The following is a 26,950-nucleotide window of genomic DNA, read 5'->3' as shown; positions in this document are numbered from 1 at the left end:
ACATCGCATTTTATGCAGATTGAAGGTTTGTGGCAACCCTGCACTGAGCAAGTCTACAGGTTCCATTTTTCTAACAGCATTTGCTCGCCTCATGCTTCTGTCATGTTTCAGTAATTCTTGCAATATTGTAACATTAAATAATTTAAACATTTAAATTAAACATTACAATAAATAACACACCACTGTATAGCGTAAACATAACTTTTTACATGCACTAGGAAACAAAAGAAGTCTTGTGACTCGCTTTATTGAGATATTCACTTCATTGCAGTGATTTGGAACTGAATTCATAACATCCTCGAGCTATGCCGGTATTTCCTGGGATATAGAAGATATACATGATGATTTTGAGTGAATAACCTAACATATAATTAAATAGCGGTAAATATCAAGTTAAGTCTTTCCTTTCAGTGCTGAGTACACAAAGAGGAAGTCTCTGCTCGGTGCTGGCTGTCTTTAATGCCTCTCTAGCTCTGGCTAATCCTTTTGAACAAAGAGCCCAGCCTCCGGCTTAGAATCACTGCATCTGCATTGTACATGTATTTGCCATAGTGGTATACTTAAGTTAAAAAAGGGGGGTACTTTAAAGAAAAATGTTAAGTAGATAACAGTCAGGTGGCATGCAAATATGGCAGAAATCTGACGAATTTGAGGCACATTTTGCCAACTGATGTCCCAAGGCCTTTTGAGATCTTAGGAAATTCCCTATATAATAACCATCTCTATACTCTGCCCCTCTGTGAGGTCTGCTCATTAACTCATTCATATCTTGGAAGAACCAGTTTATTAAGCACCTCTGGGTGCCAGATCCTGCCCCTCCCCACATGCACGCAGAATTCCATCTCCTGCTCAGGTCGCCTTCTCTCCAGAAATGTGTCTTTCCCTGCCCCTCTTTTAATCTAAGACTCCCGTTCCTGGATGATTTGAAAGTGCTCACTCAGAGGTCAGTGAATCTGCATGGAGCTATGGCCATTGCAGGCTGTCAGGGTGGGGAGTTGAAAACCTCTAGCCTCAGGGTTCCTAGAGTGATAGATGAGGCTCTTACCCCTTGGGGTACCCAAGGAGTAACCAGTCTGCCTGTGAGGCACTCTCAAAAAAGAAGGGGAGGGCTTCCCTGGTGGCACAGTGGTTGAGAGTCCGCCTGCTAATGCAGGGGACACGGGTTCGAGCCCTGGTCTGGGAGGATCCCACATGCCACGGAGCAACTAGGCCCGTGAGCCACAACTACTAAGCCTGCACGTCTGGAGCCTGTGCTCCGCAACAAGACAGGCCGCCATAATCAGACGCCCACACACCACGATGAAGAGTGGCCCCCGCTTGCCACAACTAGAGAAAGCCCTCGCACAGAAACGAAGACGCAACACAGCAAAAATAAATTAATTAATAAACTCCTAAAAAAAGAAGAAGGGGAAAGGTCAGACTTTATCTGGTATCCACAAAGCCACTTAGATGAGAAGCCCTTCTGCCTACATCTGACATTCACCAACGCTAACCACAAATCGGCACCTTATCAGTTACCCCTCACCAACCGTGTGTAACCAAGTTCAACCTGGAGACACTGTTGTCTTGGTTCATTCTCCATTTTCATAAATCTGCAATTGCTTTGGGTACGTATGTGTATTGGAAGAGTTGTACATGGCAGAAACCTAATTTAATCTGGCTTATACAAGACAATTTAAAAGAAAAGAGGTAATTAATTTACTTATTGAACTGAGAGGTGTGGGGATGCAGCTATTTCAGGCATGGCTAACCCAAGACTCACATGCTGTCAGGCCTCGGTTTCCCCCCGTCTCTGGTTCTTGCTTCCCTTGTGTTTGCTTCAGTTTGGGGCTCTGTCTAGTGGCCAGATGGAGACAGGAAGTGGTCCCTACCTCCTCTCTGGTTTCAGGTCTGGCAGGAGCTCAGGGGCGTCTAGGGCTGTGACCAGGGCCCCGGCTTGGTCATGTGCCTGCCTGCTCCTGGGAGCCAGTGATTGGCTCGGAGTGAGGGGATCCCTCACTCTTCCCCAGGAACTGGGCCTGACGTCAGCTTCTCTGGGACAACGTGAACCACAGGGATGGTTCCCCAGAGAACAATAGGGGTATAGTTACCAGAGGGGCTGAGAATGGATGTTGGCAGAAAAAAAGATGTTCTTGGCTTCACAGAGATGCTAAATGGAGCCAGGGTTGGACCAGGGGTGGTTGATTCTAGAGCTTGACTTCTGAGTCTCCCTGGCCTCTGTCCTGCCTGTATCCCAGAGCCCCTCACAGAGCCTGGCAAACAAAAAGCACTTAATTCCTGTGCATTGACTGAATTTCTTGTTGCTGCGCTCTGCACACCTGCCTGTTGGGACACCTTGTTTCTCTGGACAGGCATCCATTGCCCGGCCTCTCACTCTCCAGAAATTGAATCCTATTCTCACGTGTGAGCCCCTCCCAGTGTCTTCTTTTGCAGCAGACCTCAGTCTGAAGTGAAACATCAGGAAAGAATCCAGCCTATTGCGTTATGAACACACACGTATACATTTGCATACCCAGTGAGTTCCTGACGCATCCCTTCAACCTGGGTTGGGGGAGGGGCTGGAGGCTTTAAAATGTCAGATCCTGGGGAGCTGGGAGCCATGCAGAGATTTCCCTCGGAGCAAGGTATGTGGGAACAGTGACCTGGCACAGACCCTTGCCAGCTCAGGGCTGCGCATGGGGAGTGTGGTACCAAGTGGCTGATAAGCTGGGGGCTCAGTTCCTTGGAAGCAATCAGGCAATGCGGTGTCAGTCATCAGCCCTGGAGAACCTGACGGTGCTGGGTGCAGCTCCCTGGCTGACTGGTGCCCAGCCCTGAACCTAATGATGGAAATGAACCAGAGGCTTCAGAAACACACTCTGTGCCTGGAGCTGCACCGTCTTAGCTCAGGATGACGTAACAAAATGCCGTAAGACTTGGGGGCTCCCTATTAGCACGTGATGGATGAGTGGATGTTCAGTGGATGTGGCAGTGTGTGACTAAGAGGTCACTGGAATGGCAGGGGGGGTCCTGTGGGTTGGTGTAGGCCCTTCTCCAGCCACCCCGGAGAAGGCTCTGGGCTCCCTTGATCTGGAGGATGTCTTCCTCCCTTTCCTGTTTAGGTTGCTTGAGCCCCAAACTCTGGGCACGTCTTCATGGGAGGTGCTAGGTAGTCTGGTTCACACCACTTGCGAGTCTTGGCACCATTCGTGTGCTGGTTGTGGGGATGGGCGCTGGGTGGGGTTGGGTGGGTGCTGGTCTGGAGGGAAAGCAGCCGTGAGGGTGAGCCGAGTCCAAGGTCAGTCTTGCCAGCTGGCTCACTTGCCTGAGGTCATGAGGCCAACACCACAGAAGCACCAGGACTTGAACCCGGCGCTGATTCTAGAGCCCTGACCCGCATCCACCCTTGCTTCAGAATAGACAGCACAGTAAATATGGAAACTGTCACTTATTTGTAATCTCACGCCGACAGCCCACTGAGAAGGACGCGCTCAGATTTATCTCCTCTTGGCCACTGTGGCCCTCACGGCCCGTGAAGTCCTGGGGTATCCAAAGGGTGTCTCCGTTCTTAGGCCAAATGGAGAAAGGCACAAAGCCAGGCTGGGCTGGCTTTCCTTCCCTGTGGGACCTGCAGCTCCATGCTCTCCCCGGGGGTGGGGGGGCGGCGGGGGGGAGCAGCCCTGCAGACTCTCCCTGTGGGCATTGCTGATGCTTTTCCTGGGCTGCAAGGAGACTCGGTGTCTCCACACAGCACATCCCACTGGGAATGGGGTCTATTTATGGCTCTGAGAGCTCTGGCCAACTCCAGGCCCTGGAGCACCGGATTCCCAAGTCTGGGCTGGGCCATTCTGACTCAAGGAACACAGCACCAAGGAGATGGGAAGAGGTGAGGTGTCCAGGCCAGGGTTCTAAATCCCAGCTCTGCACAAACCAGTCATGGGAGATCTTCAACCAGTCACTTAATCTGCCTAGTCCTAGGTTTTCTCATCTGTAAAATGGGGATAATAACGCCACCGCCAACATCTCAGGGTGGTTGTGAGGATTATAGAGGGCAAAGCACATGGAACCCCACTGAGGCTCTAACACCCATGTGATCCAATCCTGGTGCAGGGTCTCAAAGAAACACAGCCCACTAAAGTTCCAAAAAGTGTTCACATCTTTTTGAGCACAAAGGGGGTCCAGGTACAGACGGCACAGGCACTTCCATTCTAGTGACCATTCTCCGTCATATCATACAGCTCCCATGAGATGTTCACTTTCCTTTCCAGAAAACTTCTCCTTCACTCACGGATGTCTGCCCCCACCTTGCCAGGTCTCTGCACTGCTGCCAGAACCCAATTCCAGAAGGCACTGCTCACAGTGTATTGAATGGACGAGTTGGCACAGCAGCCCTGTACCCCTTGCTGCAGATGTGCTGCCCCTGACCTCAGTTCCCTCGGGATGGTTATTCTCCTTTCTATCTCCCAGAACCTGTTGGGCAATGGCAGTGCCCTCCGGGGATGGTATGGAGGGAAATGGCGTGGGTGACACCAGGGCCCTCGCCTGCAGACCTGGGACAGCAGGGCACACACAGTTTAATACCTGCAGTCCTGTCACTCGCGGGCAAGTTCATGGTTCTCTAAGGTGGCATTTCTAGAACCACCTAATGGAAAGTCTCGCTGCAGTTTTCTATCTAGGCTGCAGTGGGCTTGGAGAATGCTTCCAGTCAAGGATGTAAGACCCTGGGATGAAGCAATGCAGGCCCTCCACTGCCCCTGCAGAAACGATTAGCCCGAGTGGCCCCACTCAAATGGGACACAATGGCTCTTGGTATCTTCCAGGTGGTGGATTTGGACGCATCTGCAAATCTTTACTGAAGTGAGAAGTGTCATCGAGGACCAGAGAGAGCAGGTCACTGGCAATGTTTTGGAACCAGAAAATACCCAAGCACACAGGCTCCCCTGGCAGCGAGGCCCGGGAGTAGGGTAGCCTCACCCTCCACGGCCGAGAGCTGCGAGGAGAGTGAGGCTGTGGGGCTGGTGTGCCGGGGGGCTGCCTGGGATGCCGGTGCGTACAGGCCACCATGGCACATTGGAAATGCAGCAAGCAGAGGGAAGGTCGTATTAATTAACCAGAGCTCTTCTCAGGGGAAGCCGTGTGTGGGGTAGAAGGAGTACTTTGGGAAGGAGTGAGGATGGAATAAGTAATACTGATACAAGTGATAACAACTGCTAACTGGATCCTGAGGCAGGTGATGAAGGGACTCCGGGGCTTGCTTTGCCAAGTCAGGGAAGCAAGTTTGGGTCTGAGGAAGGCTCTCAAAACAGTAAAGAGGACTTCCCTGGTGGTCCAGTGGTTAAGACTCCGCACTTCCACTGGGTTCAATCCCTGGTTGGGGAAGTACTGCATGCCACTGCAGTGTGGCCAAAAAAAATTTTTTTAAGTTAAAAAAAGAGTCAGTGCAGAGACTGGGCCCTGTATCAGCCCTTCCTTCTACGATTCATAATCAGGGTCAGCCAGGAATATTAGTTTGCAGGGCTGCCTGTCCAGGTGCCCTCATATCTCAGTTAGGACATGGCTAACGGAACCAGCATCCCTAGGCCTTTTTTACCTGCTTCATTCTGTCTCCCGGTAGAAGGCTCCTATTATAGTTGAATTGTGTCCCTAGAAGAGATGTTGAAGTCCTAACCCTTGGTACCTGTGGATGTGACTTTATTTTGCAACAGGGTCTTTGCAGAGGTAATCAAGTTAAGAAGAGGGCCCCCAGCAGAGTGGGGCCCTGATGCAATAGGACTGGTGCTCTTACAAGAGGGGAAATTTGGGCACAGAGATGGACATACGCAAAGGGAAGATGATGCAGAGACACAGAAAGAACGCTGTGTAATGACAGAGGCAGAGACTGGAGTGATGCACCTGCAAGCCAGGGAATGCCAGGGGTCGCCGGGAGCCACCGGATGCTGGAAGGGGCAGGGAAGGATCTTCGCTGAAGCTTGCAGAGAGAACTTGGCCCTGCTGATACCTTGATTTCAGACCACCTGCGTCCAGAACTGAGAGACAAGAACTTTCCATTGTTTTAAGCCACCCAGTTTGTGGTACTATGTTACAGCAGCCCTAGGAAACGAATCTAGTGCTTCCGATACAAGTATGTGTGAGCCCTGTGTGGAATCATTTTTCCTGGTTTGGCCCAGCACACCCACCATTGGCTGGAGTGAAAAATGCCCACAGAGACTTCCTTTTTTAAATTTATTTATTTTTGGCTGCTCTGCATCTTCGTTGCTGTGCCCAGGCTTCCTCTAGTTGCCGCGAGCGGGGGATACTCTTTGTTGCGGTGTGCAGGATTCTCATTGTGGGGGCTTCTCTTGTTGCAGAGCACAGGCTCTAGGGACATGGGCTTCAGCAGTTGTGGCTTGCGGGCTCTAGAGCGCAGGCTCAGTAGTTGTGACGCACGGGCTTAGTTGCTCTGTGACATGTGGGATCTTCCCAGACCAGGGCTCAAACCCGTGTCCCCTGCACTGGCAGGCAGATTCTTAACCACTGCACCACCAGGGAAGCCCCCACAGAGACTTCCCATGAGGCTATTCCACAAAGCATAACTTAGAGAACTCTGAAGTCTACACAAACTAGCCTTGGCTTTCTCTCTGTAAAAGAGGAACCAGGATGGAATTGGCTCTCTCCAAACTCTAACTTGCTTTGCATTTGTAAAACCACCCAGCTCCATCAGACAATAAAGTGCCAAAGAATTATCAATCCTTGAGAGTTCGCTAGGCCAAGTGCTGGGTGGGGTCCCAGGGGGCTGAAGGGAAGTGCCTGTCACACAGGTGTGAAGCCTGGGGGCTCCCAGGGTATCTCCTCTCTTCTGGCATTGGAGGAGGCCTGCAGCATCTGGGGCCAACATTTGGATGGCCTGGCCGCTCTGGCACTAATGACAAAATAAATTCCCAACATAAATTCAGTCCCTGGATTCACAGAAAGATAGACAAGATGAAAGGGCAGAGGACTACGTACCAGACGAAGGAACAAGATAACACCCCAAAAAACAATTAAATGAAGTGGAGATAGGCAACCTTCCAGTAAAAGAATTCAGAATAATGATAGTGAAGATGATCCAGGACCTCGGAAAAAGAATGGAGGCAAAGATTGAGAATATGCATGAAATGTTTAACGAAGACCTAGAAGAATTAAAGAACAAACAAACAGAGATGAATAATACAGTAACTGAAATGAAAAATACACTAGAAGGAATCAATAGCAGAATAACTGAGGCAGAAGAACGGATAAGTGACCTGGAAGACAGAATGGTGGAATTCACTGCTGTGGAACAGAATAAAGAAAAAAGAATGGAAAGAAATGAAGACAGCCAAGAGACCTCTGGGACAACATTAAACGCAACAACATTCGCATTATAGGGGTCCCAGAAGGAGAAGAGAGAGAGAAAGGACCCTAGAAAACATCTGAAGAGATTATAGTTGAAAACTTCCCTAACATCGGAAAGGAAATAGCCACCCAAGTCCAGGAAGCACAGAGAGTCCCATACAGGATAAACCCAAGGAGAAACACGCCGAGACACACAGTAATCAAATTGGCAAAAATTAAAGACAAAGATAAGTTATTGAAAGTAGCAAGGGAAAAATGACAAATAACATACAAGGGAACTCCCATGAGGTTAACAGCTGATTTCTCAACAGCAACGCTACAAGCCAGAAGGGAGTGGCATGATATACTTAAAGTGATGAAAGGGAAGAACCTACAACCAAGATTACTCTACCCAGCAAGGATCTCCTTCAGATTCAATGGAGAAAACAAAAGCTTTACAGACAAGCAAAAGCTAAGAGAATTCAGCACCACCAAACCAGCTCTACAACAAATGCTAAAGGAACTTCTCTAAGTGGGAGACACAAGAGAAGAAAAGGACCTACAAAAAGAAACCCAAAACAATTAAGAAAATGGTCACAGGAACATACATTATTGATAATTACCTTAAACGTGAATGGATTAAATGCTCCAACCAAAAGACAAAGGCTGGCTGAATGGATACAAAAATAACACCTATATATATGCTGTCTACAAGAGACCCACTTCAGACCTAGGGACACATACAGACTGAAAGTGAGGGGATGGAAAAAGATATTCCATGCAAATGAAATCAAAAGAAAGCTGGAGTAGCAATACTCATATCAGATAAAATAGACTTTAAAATAAAGAATGTTACAAGAGACAAGGAAGGACACTACATAATGATCAAGGGATCAATCCAAGAAGAAGATATAACAATTATAAATATATATGCACCCAACATAGGAGAACCTCAATACATAAGGCAACTGCTAACAGCTCTAAAAGAGGAAATCGACAGTAACACAATAATAGTGGGGGGCTTTAACACCTCACTTACACCAATGGACAGATCATCCAAAATGAAAATAAAGAAAGAAAGAGAAGCTTTAAATGACACAATAGACCAGATAGATTTAATTGATATTTATAGGACATTCCATCCAAAAACAGCAGATTACACTTTCTCCTCAAGTGCGCACGGAACATTCTCCAGGATAGATCACGTCTTGGGCCACAAATCAAGCCTCAGTAAATTTAAGAAAATTGAAATCATATCAAGCATCTTTTCTGACCACAATGCTATAAGATTAGAAATCAATTACAGGGAAAAAAGTATTAAAAACAAACACATGGAGGCTAAACAATACGTTACTAAATAACCAAGAGAGCACTGAAGAAATCAAAGAGGAAATCAAAAAATACCTAGAGACAAATGACAATGAAAACATGACGATCCAAAACCTATGGGATGCACCAAAGCAGTTCTAAGAGGGAAGTTTATAGCTATATGAGCCTACCTCAAGAAACAAGAAAAATCTCAAATAAACAATCTAACCGTACACCTAAAGGAACTAGAGAAAGAAAAACAAACAAAACCCAAAGTTAGCAGAAGGAAAGAAATCATAAAGATCAGAGCAGAAATAAATGGAATAGAAACAAAGAAAACAATAGCAAAGATCAATAAAACTAAAAGCTGGTTCTTTGAGAAGATAAACAAAATTGATAAACCATTAGCCAGACTCATCAAGAAAAAGAGGGAGAGGACTCAAATCAATAAAATTAGAAATGAAAAAGGAGAAGTTACAACAGACACTGCAGAAATACAAAGCATCCTAAGAAACTACTACAAGCCAACTGTACGCCAATAAAATGGACAACCTGGAAGAAATGGACAAATTCTTAGAAAGGTATAACCTTCCAAGACTGAACCAGGAAGAAACAGAAAATATGAACAGACCAATCACAAGCAGTGAAATTGAAACTGTGATTAAAAATCTTCCAACAAACAAAAGTCCAGGACCAGATGGCTTCACAGGTGAATTCTATCAAACATTTAGAGAAGAGCTAACACCCATCCTTCTCAAACTCTTCCAAAAAACTGCAGATGAAGGAAAACTCCCAAAAGCATTCTATGAGGCCACCATCACCCCGATACCAAAACCAGACAAAGATACTACAAAAAAAGAAAATTACAGACCAATATCACTGATGAATATAGATGCAAAAATCCTCAACAAAATATTAGCAAACAGAATCCAACAGCACATTAAAAGGATCACACACCATGATCAAGTGGGGCTTATCCCAGGAATGCAAGGATTCTTCAATATACGCAAATCAATCAATGTGATACACCTTATTAACAGATTGAAGAATAAAAACCATATGCTCATCTCAAGAGATGCAGAAAAAGCTTTTGACAAAATTCAACACCATTTATGATAAAAACTCTCCAGAAAGTGGGCAGAGGGAACCTACTTCAACATAATAAAGGCCATATATGACAAAAAAAAAAAAAAAAATTCAGTCCCTGCTTTGACCTGGGCTCTTTGGTGAAGTTTTCCCCTATAAATCATATCTTAGGCATTTTTTTCATAATTGAGATTTTACAGATTGTTTTGAGGATCAGTACACACACATTTCAATTTGTACACAATTCTCAACATACATACCAAAAATCTAAAAGGTCACGTAGCTGTGATTCTTTTCTGAACAGTTATTCCAGGGACTTTCCAGCTTAAAATTTGAAGGCAAAATTTCCTTCACAGGATATCAAGTACCAATATCTTCAAATATTGATAGGCTGTTACATCGTAAGTCCCACTAATTCACAATATCATATACACTACATACTCAAACTGTCAGTCGTTCACAGCACATTAACAGTTACGAGAACTGGACTACCACCGACCAAAGATGTTACAGCGTGCATAAAACTCTGCCCAGGAGAGCCAAGATCAAGGGGTGAGTGGTTTGCTTTAGGAAACAATTCTACCAAAAGTAACATGGGAAGAGAAGTAATGTAAAGGGTTTAAGACATTAAATGCACAACTGACTCCAAACTGCCATTTAGTATGCTTTGCATTATAGGCTATAAAAGCTACCCTCCATCTGTGGAATGTTAAGCTGACAACCAAGACAAAGCCTCGCATATTCAATATCCCACTATTTTCCGGTTGTACCAAAAAATAAACAACCACCAAATGATTTCACCTCTTAAAAAAAGCATTTACACTTAAAAACTGGGATGAGGTGGGATTCCCTCCTTTTTATGTTTCTAGAGCTACTAAAAAACTTGCATTTACGAAATAGTTGATATTCCTCTGGATTGTACAAGAAAGGAGACAGGGACCACTGATAGGACCGGGTGTGTGATATTAATCAGATTTGGCTTCTTTCTCTCCTGCTTCATCAGAAGCTGGGCTCTCCTCGTTTTTAGTTTCTCCATCTTCTGCAGCTAAGTCTTCTTTAGTCTCTTGGTTAGTCACTTCAGCCTGTTTTCCCTTTGCTCCCCTTTCTCCTTTTGTTTGCACTTTTTTGTCTTAAGATTTATCCTTTCCTGACGCCTTTTTTTGGCTTCGTTTCCACTTTTGCAGGAGGCGGTTTAGCGTACAACCTCGCCCATCTCCTCTTGGTCTCCTCTTTCGCCGCCCCCTCGGCGGAGCTGACTTTCCTCTTGGCATCGCAGCGGCGGGGCGGGCGCATGCCTGGTGCCTGCGGGCCGCGGCGCACCGAGAGCCTTCTCGAAGCCGGGCGGCCTGGCCGCTGCCGCTCCTCTCGCCGCCCGAGCTGGGGGGACCCGCGGCGGGGGGGGAGAACCGGATGGAACCGGATTGGGAGCCCACCCCCAACATCTTAGGCATGTAAAGCCCTGAAGCTGAGCCAGTTTTGACATGGTGGCTTTTACCTACTCTATTTATAATGTCTCTGTTAGCTTCCTCCCAGGTTAAGGGGCCAAATCTACCTGCTCTTTCTTTTCTCCGAAAGCACAAGGAATTGAAATGGCAACAAACAACTAGTCTAGCTTGATGCTGGAGATGCTATTATTTCACTGTTTAGACAACATAAAGTTTAGAAAGGATAAAGTCCTGCCCCAAGGTCAAAACAAACCAATGACACAAGAACAGGACAGAAGAGATGGGACTGAGGTAGATTTAGGTGTTCAGTTCATTTCTAGCTTAATAAGCACAGTTTAATGAGAGATTCCCAGACACGCTGATCAAATCGAACAAAATACTTACTCTGTACCAGTGGGCAGGGTCTAGAGCAGTGGGTCATTCTGGGATTGACATTTTGAGAGGGACATGGGCACATTGGGAATTGTCAGGAGGGCAGTGACCAGGATGGCTACCATGTCTATATGAGAGACAATAAACGATTTGAGAAAATGAGTTTATACTTTGAACTAGAAAGTTCTAGGTCTCTTGCTGAATTAGTTTTCTACTGCTGCTATAACAAATTACTATGAACTAGCTGGTTTCAAAGAACACAGATTGAAAGGAATCTGGAAAGATAGTTGGATGGGAAGCATCAGGAATCTATCTCCCCCCGCCCCCCAGACAACAATTGTACTGGCAGAATCTGTCATGTAAGTATTTTGGAACTCTGGAGTCTATTGAAGGATTGCAACTTCCAGGGGAAGGCTTGGACAGGTAAACTGTGCTTCATTTTGGTCAGTTTCAGCTCTGAGCATAGCAGTTACCCATCACCCATCCCCCATCCCCACGGTGGGCAGCTGTTTGCATACAGCTTGTGGGAGCCCGGCTGGGCAAGAGGACCCTGTGCTGCAAATGCTGGCGATCTACGCTCCGACTTCCCATTGCTGCTTCTGACTAGATTGTTGCTGCCCCTCCACCTCCAGCTGAAGTGACTTCCAGGGGATTTAAAGGGCAGGTGCCCTTTACTGCCCTCTTCATTTTTCTCTTTTTCCTCCTTTTTAAAGCCAAACATTAAAGACAAGGATACTTTATTAGGGTTCTCCAGAGAAACGGAACCAATATGATATATGTAGATTGATATCTCTATATAGATATCTCCCTCTCTATGTATATCTATATGAAATTTATTATAGGAGTCAGCTCATGTTACAGAGGCTGAGAAGTCACATGATCTGGAGTCTGGAGAAGCAGGAAGGCCATGGGCATAATTCAGTAAAATGCTGAAGGCCTGTGAACCAGGGGGTGAGGGGCTGCTAGTGCAAGAAACAGGAGCTCTGATATCTCTGAGGGCAGCAGAAGATGGACCTCCCAGCTTAAAAAGAGGGAGATAATTTGCCCTTCCTCCGCCTTTTTGTTCTATTCAGACCCTTGACGCATGGGATGAGGCCTGCCCACATTGGTGAAGGCAGATCTTTTTCACTCAGTGAATTGATTGTCTTCTAATCTCTTTGCTAATCTCTTCTGAAAACACCCTCACAAACATACCCAGAAATAATTTTTTACCAGCTATCTGGGCATTCCTTAGCCCAGGCAAACTGACACAAAATTAACCATCAGACATGCAAAACAACTGCATATATGGGGGAGGTTAGCAAGTGATCGTGCATGCCCAAGGAAAGGCTCTGAAAAGACCCAAGACTTTAAACTATACCTCAGCTGATCCTTGTCACATAGATAGCCTACAGCAATGGGAAGCAAACAAAAAAACGCTGTTAAAGCAGTAACAAAAAACAGCAAACTCTGGGTAAGAGGGAGAATCTGGTCTCCATAATTACCACATTATTAAATCCAAATATTCAAATTTTTTCCAAAAAAATCATAAGGCATACAAATAAACAGAAAAGTATGGCCCATTCAAAGAAAAAATAAATAAAACCAACAGGAACTATCCCTGAAAAAGACTTGATGGCAAATACAGCAGACAAAACAACTTTTAAAACAACTGTCTTAAAGACGCTCAAAGAACTTAAGGAAGATTTGGAAGAAGTCAGGAAAATGTATGAACAAAAATGGAAACATCAATCATGAGACATAAAACCTAAAAAGAAGCCAAAAAGAAATTCTGGAGCTCAAAAGTATAATAATTGAAATGAAAAATTAACTAGAGGGATTCAAAGGCAAATTTGAACAGGCATAAGAATCAGTGAACTTGAAGATAGGACAATGGAAATAATCAAGACTGAGAAACAGAAAGAAAAAGATTCAACTCAAAACCATATGAAGAAACAAAGATCCCAATAAAGGTACATAAGTAATTATAAAAGCTAACATTATTGTAACAGTGGCTTATAATTCCACTTTGTTTTCTAAATGACTTGAGACTAATGCATTAAAAATCATTATTAGTTTACATTATTCTGGGGCACACAATGTATAAAGGTGTAATTCTGTGATAATAACAGCAAGGGGTGGGGATGGAGCTGTAAAGGAGCAGAGTTCTTATATATTATTGAAGTTAAGCTGGTATAAATTTAAATAAGAGTGTTATAACTTTAGTATGTTAAATGTAATCCCCATGGTACCCACAAAGAAAATAGCTATAGAATATAAACAAAAAGGAATGAGAAAGGAATTTAAACATTTCACTACCAAAAAAAAAAAAGTCAACTAAACACTAAGGAAGACAGTACTGTAATACAGGGAGTGAGAAACAAAGCCGTAAAATGTATAGAAAACAAATAAGATGACAGAAGTCTCTCCTTCCCAATAATTACTCTTAAATGTAAATGGATTAAACTCCCCAAAAGACAGACTGGCAAAATGGTTATAAAAACACAGTCCAACTATATGCTATCCACAAGAGACTCACTTTAGATCAAAAGGCACAAACAGATCAAAAGTGAAAGAATGGAAAAAGATATCCCATGCAAACAGTAACCGAAAGAGAGCAGGGGTGGCTGTAGTAACACTGGGCAACACAGATTTTAAATCAAAAAGTTTACAAGAGACAAAGTAGGACATTATATATTAATAGAAATGTGATGTATCCTCTTGCTGTAACATTATAAACACTTACATTTCTAATGACATACAACTGAATAAATAAAGCAAAAATTGACAGAATTAAAGAGAGAAATAATGGATAGAGCAAGCAGACAGAAGTAAGGAAATAGATACAACAAACCAACTATATATAACAGACACTGCACACTCTACCCGCCACCAAGAACATATACATTCTTCTTATGTGCACGGGGATATTTTCCAGGTTAGACCATATGTTAGGCCACAAAAATTAAGTGTCAATAGATTTAAAAAGATAACTATCATATTTTCTCTGACCACAATGAGATAAAGTGAGAAATCAGTGACAGAAGGCAAACTGGAAAATCCACAAATATATTGAAATTTAACAACACACTCTTAAACAACCAATGGATCAAAGAAGAAATCACAAGGTGAATTAGAAACTCCTTAGTTTTAATGAAAACAAAAATGCAACATACCAAAACTATAATGTAGCAAAAGCAGTCCTAAGGGGAAAATGCACAGCTATAAACACATTAAAAAAAACAGATCTCAAATTAAGAACATAACTTTACAAGTTAAGGAACTTGAAAAAGAACAAACTAAACCCAAAACTAACAGAAGGAAGGAAATAAAGATTAGAGAATAGGGGACTTCCCTGGTGGCGCAGTGGTTAAGAATCTGACTGCCAACGCAGGAGACACTGGTTTGAGCCCTGGTCTGGGAAGATCCCACATGCTGCAGAGCAACTAAGCCCATGCGCCACAACTACTGAAGCCCGCGCGACTAGAGTCTGTGCTTTGCAACAAGAGAGGCCTCCACAATGACAAGCCCGCGAACCGCAACAAAGAGTAGCCCCCACTTGCGGCAACTAGCAAAAGCCTGCGCACAGCAATGAAGACCCAACGCAGCCAAAAATAAATAAATAAAATTTTTTAAAAAAAGATTAGAGAATAGGAAAGTAGACAAAAATCAATGGAATTAAAAGCTGATTCTTTGAAAAGGTCAACAAAATTGACAAAACCTTAGATGAACTGAAAAAAAGGACTCGAATTACTAAAATCAGAAAGGAAAGTGGGGACATTACTATCATTTCTGCAGAAATAAAGAGGATAAGAATACTACGAACAACTATATGCCAACAAACAGGATGACCTAGATGAAATGGACAAATTCCTAGAAACATAAAACCTACCAATACTAAGTCATGAAGAAACAGAAAATCTGAATAGACCTGTAACTAGTAAGGAAAGTGAACTAGTAATCAAAAATCTCCCAACAAAGAAAAGCCCCAGATCTGATGGCTTCACTGGTGAGTTCTACCAAACTTTTTAAAAAAGCTAATATCAATCCTCCTCAAACTTTTCCAAAAAATCAAGGAGGGAACACTTCATAAGTCATTCTATGAGGCCAGCATTACTCTGATGCTGAATTCAAAGTCATTACAAGCAAATAAACAAGAAAACTCAAAACAAAAAACTACCACACCAATTTCCTTTATCAACATTGATGGGAAAATCCTCAACAAAATTCTAGAAAACTGAATTCAGCAGCATATTAAAAGGATTATACACCCTGACCAAGTGGGATTTATTCATGGAATGCAAGGATAGTTCAACATAAAATTGATCAATGTAATATACCACATTAACAGAGCAAAGGGGAAAAAAAATGATCATCTAAATTGCTGCTAAAGAGTTTGACAAAATTCAACACCTTTTCATGGTAAGAAAAACACTCAAACTAGGAAAAGAAGGAAAGTACTTCAACATAATAAAAGCCGTATGTGTGGAAAAACCCACAACAAACATCATGCTCAATGGTGAAATACTGAAGGCTTTTCCTCTAAGAGCAGGAACAAGACAAGGATGCCCACTTTTGGGCATAGTACTGGAAGTACTAATCAACATAGTACTGGACAGTTCTAGCCAGAAGTATTAGGCAAGAAAAAGAAATACAGGGCATCAAAAATGGAAAAGTAAAATGATCTTTGCAGATGATATGCTCTTCTATGTAGAAAACCCTAAAGACTCCACAACACAAAACCAAAACTATTAGAGCTAATAAATGAATTCAGCAACCTGGCAGGATACAAAGTCAACACACAAAAACCAGTTGCAGGGCTTCCCTGGTGGCGCAGTGGTTGAGAGTCCGCCTGACGATGCAGGGGACACGAGTTCGTGCCCCGGTCCGGGAAGATCCCACATGCCGCAGAGCGGCTGGGCCCGTGAGCCATGGCCGCTGAGCCTGCGCGTCCGGAGCCTGTGCTCCGCAACGGGAGAGGCCACAACAGTGAGAGGCCCGCGTACCGCAAAAAAAAAAAAAAAAAAAACCAGTTGCATTTCTATACACTAACAATCAACAATCTGATAAGGAAATTATAAAAATTCCATTTATAATAGCATCAAAAATAAAATACCTAGGAATTAACTTAACCAAGGAGGTGAAAGACTTGTACAATGAAAACTACAAACATTGCTGAAAGAAATTAAAGGAGACATAAATAAATGGAAACACATCTGATGTTCATGGACTGGAATACTTAATATTGTTAAGATGTCAATACTACCCAATGTTATCTACAGAGTCGATGCAATCTCTACATTCAAAAAACATCATTGGGATTTTAAAATAGAAAATCTCATTTTAAAATTCATATGGGATCTCAAGGGCTCCCCATATAGCCAAAACAATCTTGAAAAAGGAGAACAAAGCTGGGGTACTCACACTTCCTGATTTCAACTTACTACAAAGCTATGGTATTAGAAACCGTGTGGTACTGGCATAAAGACAGAAAGATAGACTGATTAAATAAAATAGGGAGCCTAGAAATAAACCTTCATATATATGGTCAGGTGATTTTTGACAAGGGTGCCAAGACCATTCAATGGGGGAACAACAATCTATTTAAAAATAGTGCTGGGAGGGCTTCCCTGGTGGCGCAGTGGTTGACAGTCCGCCTGCCGATGCAGGGGACACGGGTTCGTGCCCCGGTCCGGGAAGATTCCACATGCCGCGGAGCGGCTAGGCCCGTGAGCCATGGCCACTGAGCCTGCACGTCCAGAGCCTGTGCTCCGCAATGGGAGAGGCCACAACAGTGAGAGGCCAGCGTACCGGGGGAAAAAAAAATAGTGCTGGGAAAACTAGATATCCACACACAAAAGAATGAAGCTGGACCCTTACCTAGTGCCAAGTATAAAAATTAACTCAAAATGGATCAGGACCTAAATGTAAGACCAAAAACTATACAACCCATAGAAGAAAACAGGAAAAAAGCTTCATGACACTGAATTTGGCAATGATTTCTTGAACATAACACCAAAGGTATAGGCAACAAAACAGAAAAGATAGATTGGACTTCATGAATATTAAAAATTTCATGCATCAAAAGATAATATCAACAGGGTAAAAAGGTAACCTGCAGAATGGAAGAAAATATTTGCTAATCATATATATAAGGGTTTAAAGTAAAAAGCAAAAATAAACAAATGGGACCTAATTTAACTTAAAAGCTTTTGCACAGCAAAGGAAACCATCAACAAAACAAGACAACCTGGGGCTTCCCTGGTGGCACAGTGGTTGACAGTCTGCCTGCTGATGCAGGGGACACGGGTTCGTGCCCCGGTCTGGGAAGATCCCACATGATGCGGAGCAGCTGGGTCCGTGAGCCATGGCCGCTGAGCCCGCACGTCCGGAGCCTGTGCTCCGCAACGGGAGAGGCCACAACAGTGACAGGCCCGCGTACTGCAAAAAAAAAAAAAACAACAAAAAACCCCACAAGACAACCTACTGAATGGGAGAAAATATTTCAAATTATATGACTGATAAAGGATTAATATCCATCATATATATAAACAGCTCATACAACTCAACATTGATAAAACAAACAACCCAATTAAAAAATGCACAGAAGAACTGAATAGACATTTTTCCAAAGAGGGAATGCATATGACCAACAGGCCCATGAAAAGATGCTCAACATCACTAATCATCAGGGAAATGCAAATCAAAACCACAATGAGTTATCACCTCACACCTGTCAGGATGGCTATCATTAAAAAGAACATGAACTATAAATGTTGGCAAGGATGTGGAGAAAAGGGAACCCCTGTACACTGTTGGAGGGAATGTAAATTGGTGCAGCCACTATGGAAAACAGTATGGCGGTTTCTCACAAAACTAAAAATAGAACTACCATATGACCCAGCAATTCCACTCCCGGGTATATATATATATATATAAAAGAAACCAAAAACACTAATTCGGAAAGATACATGCACCCCAATGTTCACAGCAGCATTATTTACAATTGCCAAGATATGGAAGCAACCTAAGTGTCCATCAACAGATGAATGGATAAAGAAGATGTGATACACACACACACACACACACACACACACACACACACACAATGGAATACTACTCAACCATAAAAAAGAAAGAAATTTTGCCACTTGCAGCAACATGGATGGAGTTGGAGGGCATTATGATAAGTGAAATAAGTTAGAAAAACAAACAGTGTATGATATCACTTATATGTGGAATCTTAAAAAATACAACAAACCAGTGGTTTACCAATGGGGAGAGAGAAGAGGGAAGTGGCAATATAGGGGTGGGCGAGTGGGAGGTACAAACTATTGGGTGTAAGACAGGCTACAGGGATGTATTGTACAACACAGGGAATATAGCCAATATTTTGTAATAACAACAAATCTAGTGTAACTTTTTAAATTTTATAAAAATTTTAAAAATTAAAAAAAATGGGCAAAGGAACTTGAATAAATATTTCTCCAAAGAGGATATATGCATGGCCAATAAGCACATGAAAAGATGCTCGGTATCACTAATCATTAGGGAAATGCTAATCAAAACTACAATGATATATCACCTCACACACATTAGAATGGCTACTACTAAAAACAAACAAAAACAAACAAACATACAACAAAAAAACCCAGAAAACAAGTGTTGGTGAGGATGTGGAGAAATTGGAACCCTTGAGCACTGCTGATGCGAATATTAAAAACTGGTACAGGGACTTCCCTGGTGGCACAGTGGTTAAGAATCCGCCTGCCAGTGCATGGGACAAGGGTTCGAGCCCTGGTCTGGGAAGATCCCACATGCCACGGAGCAACTAAGCCCGTGCACCACAACTACTGAGCCTACGCTCTAGAGCCCATGAGCCACAACTGCTGAACCATCATGCCACAACTACTGAAGCCCCCATGCCTAGTGCCCGTGCTCCAGAACAGAAGCCACCTCAATGAGAAGCCCATGCGCTGCAAGGAAGAATAGCCCCTGCTCACCGCAACTAGAGAAAGCCTGAGGGCAGCAATGAAGACCCAACGCAGCCAAAAATAAAATAAATTAAAAAAAAAAAAAACCTGATACAGCTGCTGTTGAAAACAGTATGAAGGTTCCTCAAAAAATTTAAGATAGAATTACCATATGATCCAGGAATTCCACTTCTGGATACATACCCAAAAGAGCTGAGAGCAGGATCTTAAAGAGGTATTAGTACTCCGATGCTTATAGCAGCATTATTGACAATGGCTAAAACGCACAAGTAACCCAAGTGGTCATTAACAGATGAATGGGTAAACAATTTTCTGGCTTAAAAGTTAGCTTTTTTGTTTTTTGTTTTACAACACAGCAAAAAAGAATCTACAACTATCAAAATCTGCAAAGCACCTGTAGAAAGGAGCTACCTTTTTTGAACTGTTTAATTAAAGCTTCTCTAGGATTTTACACACCCATTTTTGATCATTAAGAGCATGGAACTTCTCACACCTGTTTGTGTCTCCACGGGCTTTAGACCCCCAACATATTTACACACTTTAGTATTCTACATCTAATCAAATCAGCTTTCATTTAGCCCATTTATATTTTTAAAAATAGAAAAGTGAAACAAAAACAGATTTAATTTCCTTCTGAAATCTGTTATGTAAACGTTTTGTTGAATTTAAACATCACAAGTTTGATAAAGTTGTCAACGAGGTCTCTCACCCACCCCACAGCCTGTGGAAAATCTTAATTACAGCAGATTCAAATACATCGCTACATTGTCAGCTGTTTTTTCTGCTTGGAATCAGCTACCTTGATGTTCTCATACTGTTTTAACCACCTCTTGGCGTCTCAGCTAAGAATGTCTGTCTCAGTTCAGCCTAGAAATCCACCACCATAAAATGGAGTATTATTCAGCCTTTAAAAAGAAGGAAATTCTGACATATGCTACAATATGGATGAATCTTAAGAACATTATACTAAGTGAAATATGCCAGCCACAAAAATACAAATACCATATGATTCCACTATATGAGACATTTAGAGTGGTCCAAATCAGAGACAGAAAGTAGAAGGTTGGTTGCCGGGGCAGAGGGGAGGGGGCAATGGCGAGTTATTGTTTAACAGGTACAGAATTTCCGTTTTACAAGATGAAAAGTTATGGAGGTGGATGGTGTTGATGAAACATTATGCATGTATTTAATCCCACTGAACGGTATACTTAAGAATGGTTAAGACAGTAAATTTTATCACTATAAAATTTTTATCACTATAAAAAAATTGGAAAAAAATCCAAAAATTGATTATCTCACAGTTCTGGAGGTCAGAAGTCCAAAATGGGCCGGCAGGGCTGCATTCCTTCTGGAGGCTCTAGAGGAGAATCAATTTCTTTCCCTTTTCCAGCTCCTGGAGGTTGTCCGCGTTCTTTGGCTTATGGAGCCTTCCAGCAATGGCGTCACCCCAACCTCTGCTCCGTCAGCACAGCTCCTGCTTTCCCCCGGCTTCCTCCGCACAACTCCTTTCCCGACCGTGAGCCTCCTGCCTCCTTCTTATAAGGTGCCTTATATTGGACACACCTGATAATCCAGAAGGCTTTCTCTGTCTCGAGAGCCTCAGCTTAATCACACCTGCAAGTCCTTTTGCCATGGAAGGAAACAAATTCACAGGCTCTGAGGACTATGACGCCGGCATCTTTGGGAAGCCATTACTCTGTTTACCGCAGTTGCCTAGAGAAATACTCACGTGAGTGTGGGAGAAGGTAGGCGCAAGGGCTTCAATACTGAAAGCAGGGGTAAGCCCATGTCTGACAATAGGGTTGTGGTTGAACAACCGTGCAGACATTCTATAGAATACTACGCAGCCATAGAAAGAATGAGCTGGATGACATGGAAGGCCGTCCATGGTGCATTTTCAAATGAGAAGGTCAAATTTCAGAAATTCTTAATTCATTTGTTCAACAAATATTTTCAGTGTCTATCATGTTCCTGAAGCTGGAAGTACAGAAGTGAATTAAACAAGAGTTTATACTCTATTTCTGTATAAAAACTGTATGCAGAAATAGGTGTGTACAGGGAAAAAAGGGTCTAAGCTGGAAAATAAATACTGATATGTTAACAGCGGGTATCTCGGGAGAGGAAGAGCAGGAAGTAAAAGCGGTGAAGGTTGGCCCTTCTTCTTTGGTTGTTTTTATATAGTTTTACCTTTTCAATGAGCATTTAAACTTGCTTGAAGTTGGCTAAAAATTTAAACTGAGGTACCGTTACTAGGAGAAGTTATCTGTTATGTCTAACCCCATCTCATAATGACAAAACTGTACCACCTGCAAAACAGAAAGAAGGGAGGGAAGGAAGGGAGAGCGTGGAGACAAAAGAAACATCCAGCTGATTGGTGTTAACTTGGAGCAGGCAAGGCTTGCGGGGCACTTAGCCAACAAGTGGAGCAAAGTGTCCCTCCCTCCCTGGCGGGAACTGGCAGCTCCTCCGGGTACGATTCTTTATAACCTCTCCTGTGGCACCAGCCCTGTGCCTAGTGTACGCAGTAGGCGATCAATGACATATTGTCGACCAGCCGAGTCACCGATGGGAGCGCCTGTAAAGGTGTAGATGACACCCAAACAGGAGGGGCAAGCGTCCTGTCAGGGCTCAGCTTTGACCCCATATGGCAACACCCACACCCACCAGCCTCACTTCCACACCCATTCGTCTCCCCTCATTTCTAACCATTTCAGATCAAAGTCTGGTCCTTCCCAAGCCCCCAGAACTTCCTGGTTTATTTGAAGCAGAGGTTCTGCAGTTGGAGGAAGTGGGTAGAAATTCCAGGTCACTTATCTCCGCCATGGTGTCCTCAAGATGAACGAACTTGTGGTTTGCTACTTCTTTGCCCTGAACTGCAACCTCTGAGCTGGCCTTTCTGCCCCCTGCATGTGTCTCTGGAGCTGATGCTTCGTGGCTGCAGGGTGCAGGGAAGACAGGAGGGGGTGAGGAGTGGGGCCCGGGGACCCTCGACCCCGGGACCCCGGGCAATGTCATCTCAGACTTGTAAACCTAAGTTCCCTTGATAAACATCATCTGAGAATCACACACCTGGCAAACAGGCTGTCCCGGGAACATGGCCCAGGAACAAACAAAACAAGCTTGTGTCTTTCATTTTGTTCTTGGTTCTTACTGTTCTAGGAAGAAAAAAAAAAAGACTGGACTTGAGTAGGCGAGACATTCACATGTTTTACTCAGAAAACAAGGAACCTCTGATTTTCTTGGAGAAACGTTGAGAGCTGTCTTTTCCTTTTAGTGCCCTTAAGCATAGACTGAAACAAGGAAGACATAATTTCAGTTCATTCCAATTGTCCCCTTGAACACCTACTTCATCCTTCCTAGACTGATCGTTGGACAGAATTAAAACTGCTCCCAAAGTGTAGTTTGATTCAGCCTGCGGGCCCTCCGTGAAGTGTCCCTGCCGCCTTCTGGCTCTGTCCTCCTCTCCTCCTGGATCCCCCTCAGGCACACCCTGCACGTCCCTGCCCCGAAGCCCTCATACCTGTCCCCTCGGCCTGGAACATGGTCCTCCCGTTTCCCTGCCTCCTTCAGGTCCCTTCAGAACCTCAACCGCCACCCCATCCCAGCCCTCCCACCCCAGCCCTGCTTCATTTCTCTCCACAGCACTTGTCACCTTCTAATAGGTCACATTGTTATTTTGTTCATGGTCTACCCTCTTTCTGATGTAAACTCCACCAAGGCGTGGATTTTCATCCATCTGTTCACCACTGGAAACTCAGTCCTAGATAATTGAATCTGAATCTTTATAGAGGAGTTTTGCATTATGTATCCAAAATCTTATAAATACGCTAATGCTTCCACGCAGCTATTCGACATCTAGGAATTTATCCCTGGGACGTCATCACAGAAGTGTGCAAAAATAGAGTTAGAAATGTCATAAAAGCTAAACACTGGGGCTTCCCTGGTGGCGCAGTGGTTGAGAGTCTGCCTGCCGATGCAGGGGACACGGGTTCGTGCCCCGGTCTGGGAGGATCCCACATGCCGCGGACTGGCTAGGCCCGTGAGCCATGGCCGCTAAGCCTGCGCGTCCGGAGCCTGTGCTCCACAACGAGAGAGGCCACAACAGTGAGAGGCCCGCGTACCGCAAAAAAAAAAAAAAAAAAGCTAAACACTGGAAATAATAAGAGCTGACATTTAATTAGCACTTACCATGTGCCAGACCCTGTTTTAAACATTTTACGCACATGAACGCTTTAAACTCCCGACTGCCCTATAACCCACCTATTATTGTCTGGATTTTACAAGTGAGGGAACAGGCAGAGGGACTGAAGAGCACGCAGTCGAGCCAGGATTTGATGGGGTGTGTCTGCCTCGAGTCCATATTCTTAACACCCTATGGGTTACATGAGCTGTGCTTCAGCCACCCTGAGGCATTCAATGCAACCATTTAAAATGATGCTGTAGACAATGAATTTTTTCTGGTGGGGGGACAAGGGACATGAACCCCTGAAATTATATGTAAATTGTGTGATCATACACATTGCTGGGAAGGAGGCAGCTTTATCAGATTCTCAGAGACATCCAAGAACCAGCGTTGTAGAATAATTCTTCTACATAAGTAGTTCAGGTGAACGTATCCTGCACATGGGTTATCAACTGTTTAGCACAGTCTTTAAAAAATTTCTTTTTAGTTTCCCTCCTTCCACACAAGCTTTCCTCGTCTTGTCCCTAAACCACATTAACAACCTAGAAAGTCACCAGAGAAGACGCTTTAATGACTTGAAAAGATCTTTGTGAGATACAGTAAAAAGCTCAAATAACTAAATTATATGTTAATAGCTGTTATTCCTGGGTGATGGAATTATGAGTGTGTTAAAATTTCTTTTCTGGTCTTATTTGTATTCTGTACACGTTTTGCAAGAACAGGAATTACTTTTTGTAACCAAAGGAATTTTTTTTTAAGAAAATGGCACATTTGGGGAGGATAATTTGGAAGAAGCTATGAAAATTTTAAGTGTACCTGCCCTTTGATCCAGCAATTCCATTTCCAGGAATCTGCTGGACAGAAATTCTTGCCTGTGAGCCCGAATATAAGTCCAGAGACATTCATGAAAGCATTGTGAAAATTAGTAAAGAGCCCAAACCCTCAGAGAAGGTGAGTAAATAAAATAAACAAAATATTCAATAAAAGATAATACCACCATATTAGAAAAACTGTGCAGCTGTTAAAAAAAAGAAAACACGGTAGCTAGATCTCTGACTCTCCCACAAGATGTATTATTTGGTAAAAACAGATGTATAATAAGGTCCAACATACATAAAGGACGAGCGTAAGAGTGTAAAGGCCTTGAAAGGGGTCTGGAAGGAAGCCGCCTGTTTGTTGATGATGGTTACTTGCAGGGAGGCGCTGGGAGCTAGGCAGGGGAGGTAATGGTGAAGGGGACTTCATGTTCTGTTCTGGATTGTCTGAATCTTTTACATATTATTTATGTAACCAAATACAACACACACAGTTAAACTATGAAAGAGTTCTAAGATTAAAAAAGCCTCCAAACTCCGAAGTGCTTTCCCCCCACCATGGGGCTGCTCAGGGGCTCCACGTCCAAGCTGCCAGGAAGTCTCAGGAAGGACCACGATCCTGGTTACTGTCAGGATTGGAAACAGGCTCAGTCACCGGGCAGGGGCAGGTGGTTATGTAAACGGGAGCGCAGACCTACTGCACATTCTTATGCCCTAAGCATGAGCAGCGATCGTGAGGATCTTGGAGCAGCTTGGAAATTAAATGACAAAAGCCCAGTGGGAAACTACACACAGCGCGCCCAGGGTAGAGGCGGAGGGGCCACATTGTTGGCCAGGTGGGATTATATCATCTTGGCCAAACCTGTTTCTCCCTGGGGCTTTCTCATCACGGTTCCGAGGCCACAAACCTGCACGTCGTCTTGGACCTGCACTTCTCTCCCTCCCCCACATTCAGTCGTCACCGCGTCCTCTGCTCCCTTCACTTCTTTCATCCCCTCGCTGGTCCAGGCAGCTCCGTCTGTCCCTGCATGATCGCAGCAGCCTCCCAAGAGGTCTCCCTGTTCCCAAAGGCCATCCCTCCCGGACCTGTCTGTTCCTAGTCTGTTTCTGCACAGCAGCCAGAATGGTCTCTGAGCTTTTAAAAGGATAACTGGGCTCAGTTTCTTCTCTGTTTCCTCGTCGCTTTTATAATAACTTTGTCCTGATCTCCAAGCGCCTGTAGGATCTGGCCCTCACCAGCAGCTACAAACACTTCTCGCTTCCTTCCCTTCCACTGTGTTCCAGCTGCCCTGGCCTTTCTGTGCTGTTTCCTGCCCGGGGCCTCTGCTCTCGCTGCCTCTGTGAGCCTGGCTACTCCTTATACCCCCAGCCCTCTCGCAGTTTCTCCATCACATTAGTCTGCGTACCTGCTTCCTGGGCCTATGCTTGTCTGAAATCGTCATGTCTACTTGATTGCCAATCTCCCCCACTAATCAGCACTATTCTAGGGCTTACCGTGGGTATGCACGGCTCCAAGCACTTTACAGACCACCCAGTCAGTTCTTTCAAGACCCTACAACACCAGTACAATCATGACACCCATTTTACAGATGAGCGAAGTGAGGCGCAGAGGTACCCCACTTGCCCCCAAGCTGGGCAACTCTAAAGTGGCCAACGTGGGCTTCGAACCCAGGTGGCTTCAGCCCAGGACCTGAGTCCTTCATTACTAAATGATCCTGCCTAAAACCACTAATGAGATGAAAACCGGCACCCTATTTACTTTTTGAAGATTGGAACTGGCTAGAGGAGCAGCCAATGAACTTCACTGGCCACAACGGTACCGGACATGCCACGCCCAAGCTTTTAACACCTGTGGTGATTTGAGGACATGATTTGACCTGTCTTTTCCTGGATAGAACAGGCCATAGATGAGAGAGTTCGCCAACTGCTTTTTGTGGACTTTCAAATTATTGACTCCATGAGCCCACTTCCCTTAGGTAATTCTCAGCAGGGTCTCACTGCATAAAGGGAGCCAGCCCTAACACCTGTGGAACTGCAACTCTGGCAGCACCCCTGGCTGCAAAAAAATAGGACTCAATGCCCATTTGGGTTCTATTTTCATTAAAACCCCATTAACCTGCTCTCTCAGGGCGATTAAAGTGTCCAGGACTGAGGCTCTGCAGCATTGTAGGAGGTGGCTTTTTAAAAGTGAGCGTTCTGTTCTGTTCTGTTCTGATCGCAGGCGGAAAACTTTCTTTTCAAAAGGACCCCCGGGGGGTTGACGTCTCAGGCTGGTTCCCAGCCCCAAGGTGGGTTTTCTTAACAGATAATATGGTAACACCCTCTGCAGCTGGTCTTGAGTTAGCTGAGGTTGAAGATTAGGTAATTTCTCTTCTACTTGGTGTTTTTGCCTTTGTTTTTTTTTTTTTTTGTTTGTTTGTTTTTGGTCTGATTTTTGTAACTCAAAACCAGTGTAAA

At 44.0% G+C, this 26,950-nt stretch overlaps 1 protein-coding gene and 1 pseudogene across 1 annotated transcript in view; both read right to left on the bottom strand.

The window, feature by feature from the left end:
* NDRG4 (NDRG family member 4) overlaps positions 1–26,950 on the bottom strand; it is a 105,887-nt gene that overhangs the window by 60,584 nt on the left and 18,353 nt on the right. The gene's annotated exons all lie outside the window — the stretch shown is intronic.
* LOC116744737 lies at positions 10,671–25,935 on the bottom strand (annotated as a pseudogene).

This window comes from Phocoena sinus, chromosome 19, assembly GCF_008692025.1.
Source record: "Phocoena sinus isolate mPhoSin1 chromosome 19, mPhoSin1.pri, whole genome shotgun sequence".
Classification (NCBI taxonomy): domain Eukaryota; kingdom Metazoa; phylum Chordata; class Mammalia; order Artiodactyla; family Phocoenidae; genus Phocoena; species Phocoena sinus.
This window is presented reverse-complemented; position numbering and strand designations above follow the sequence as displayed.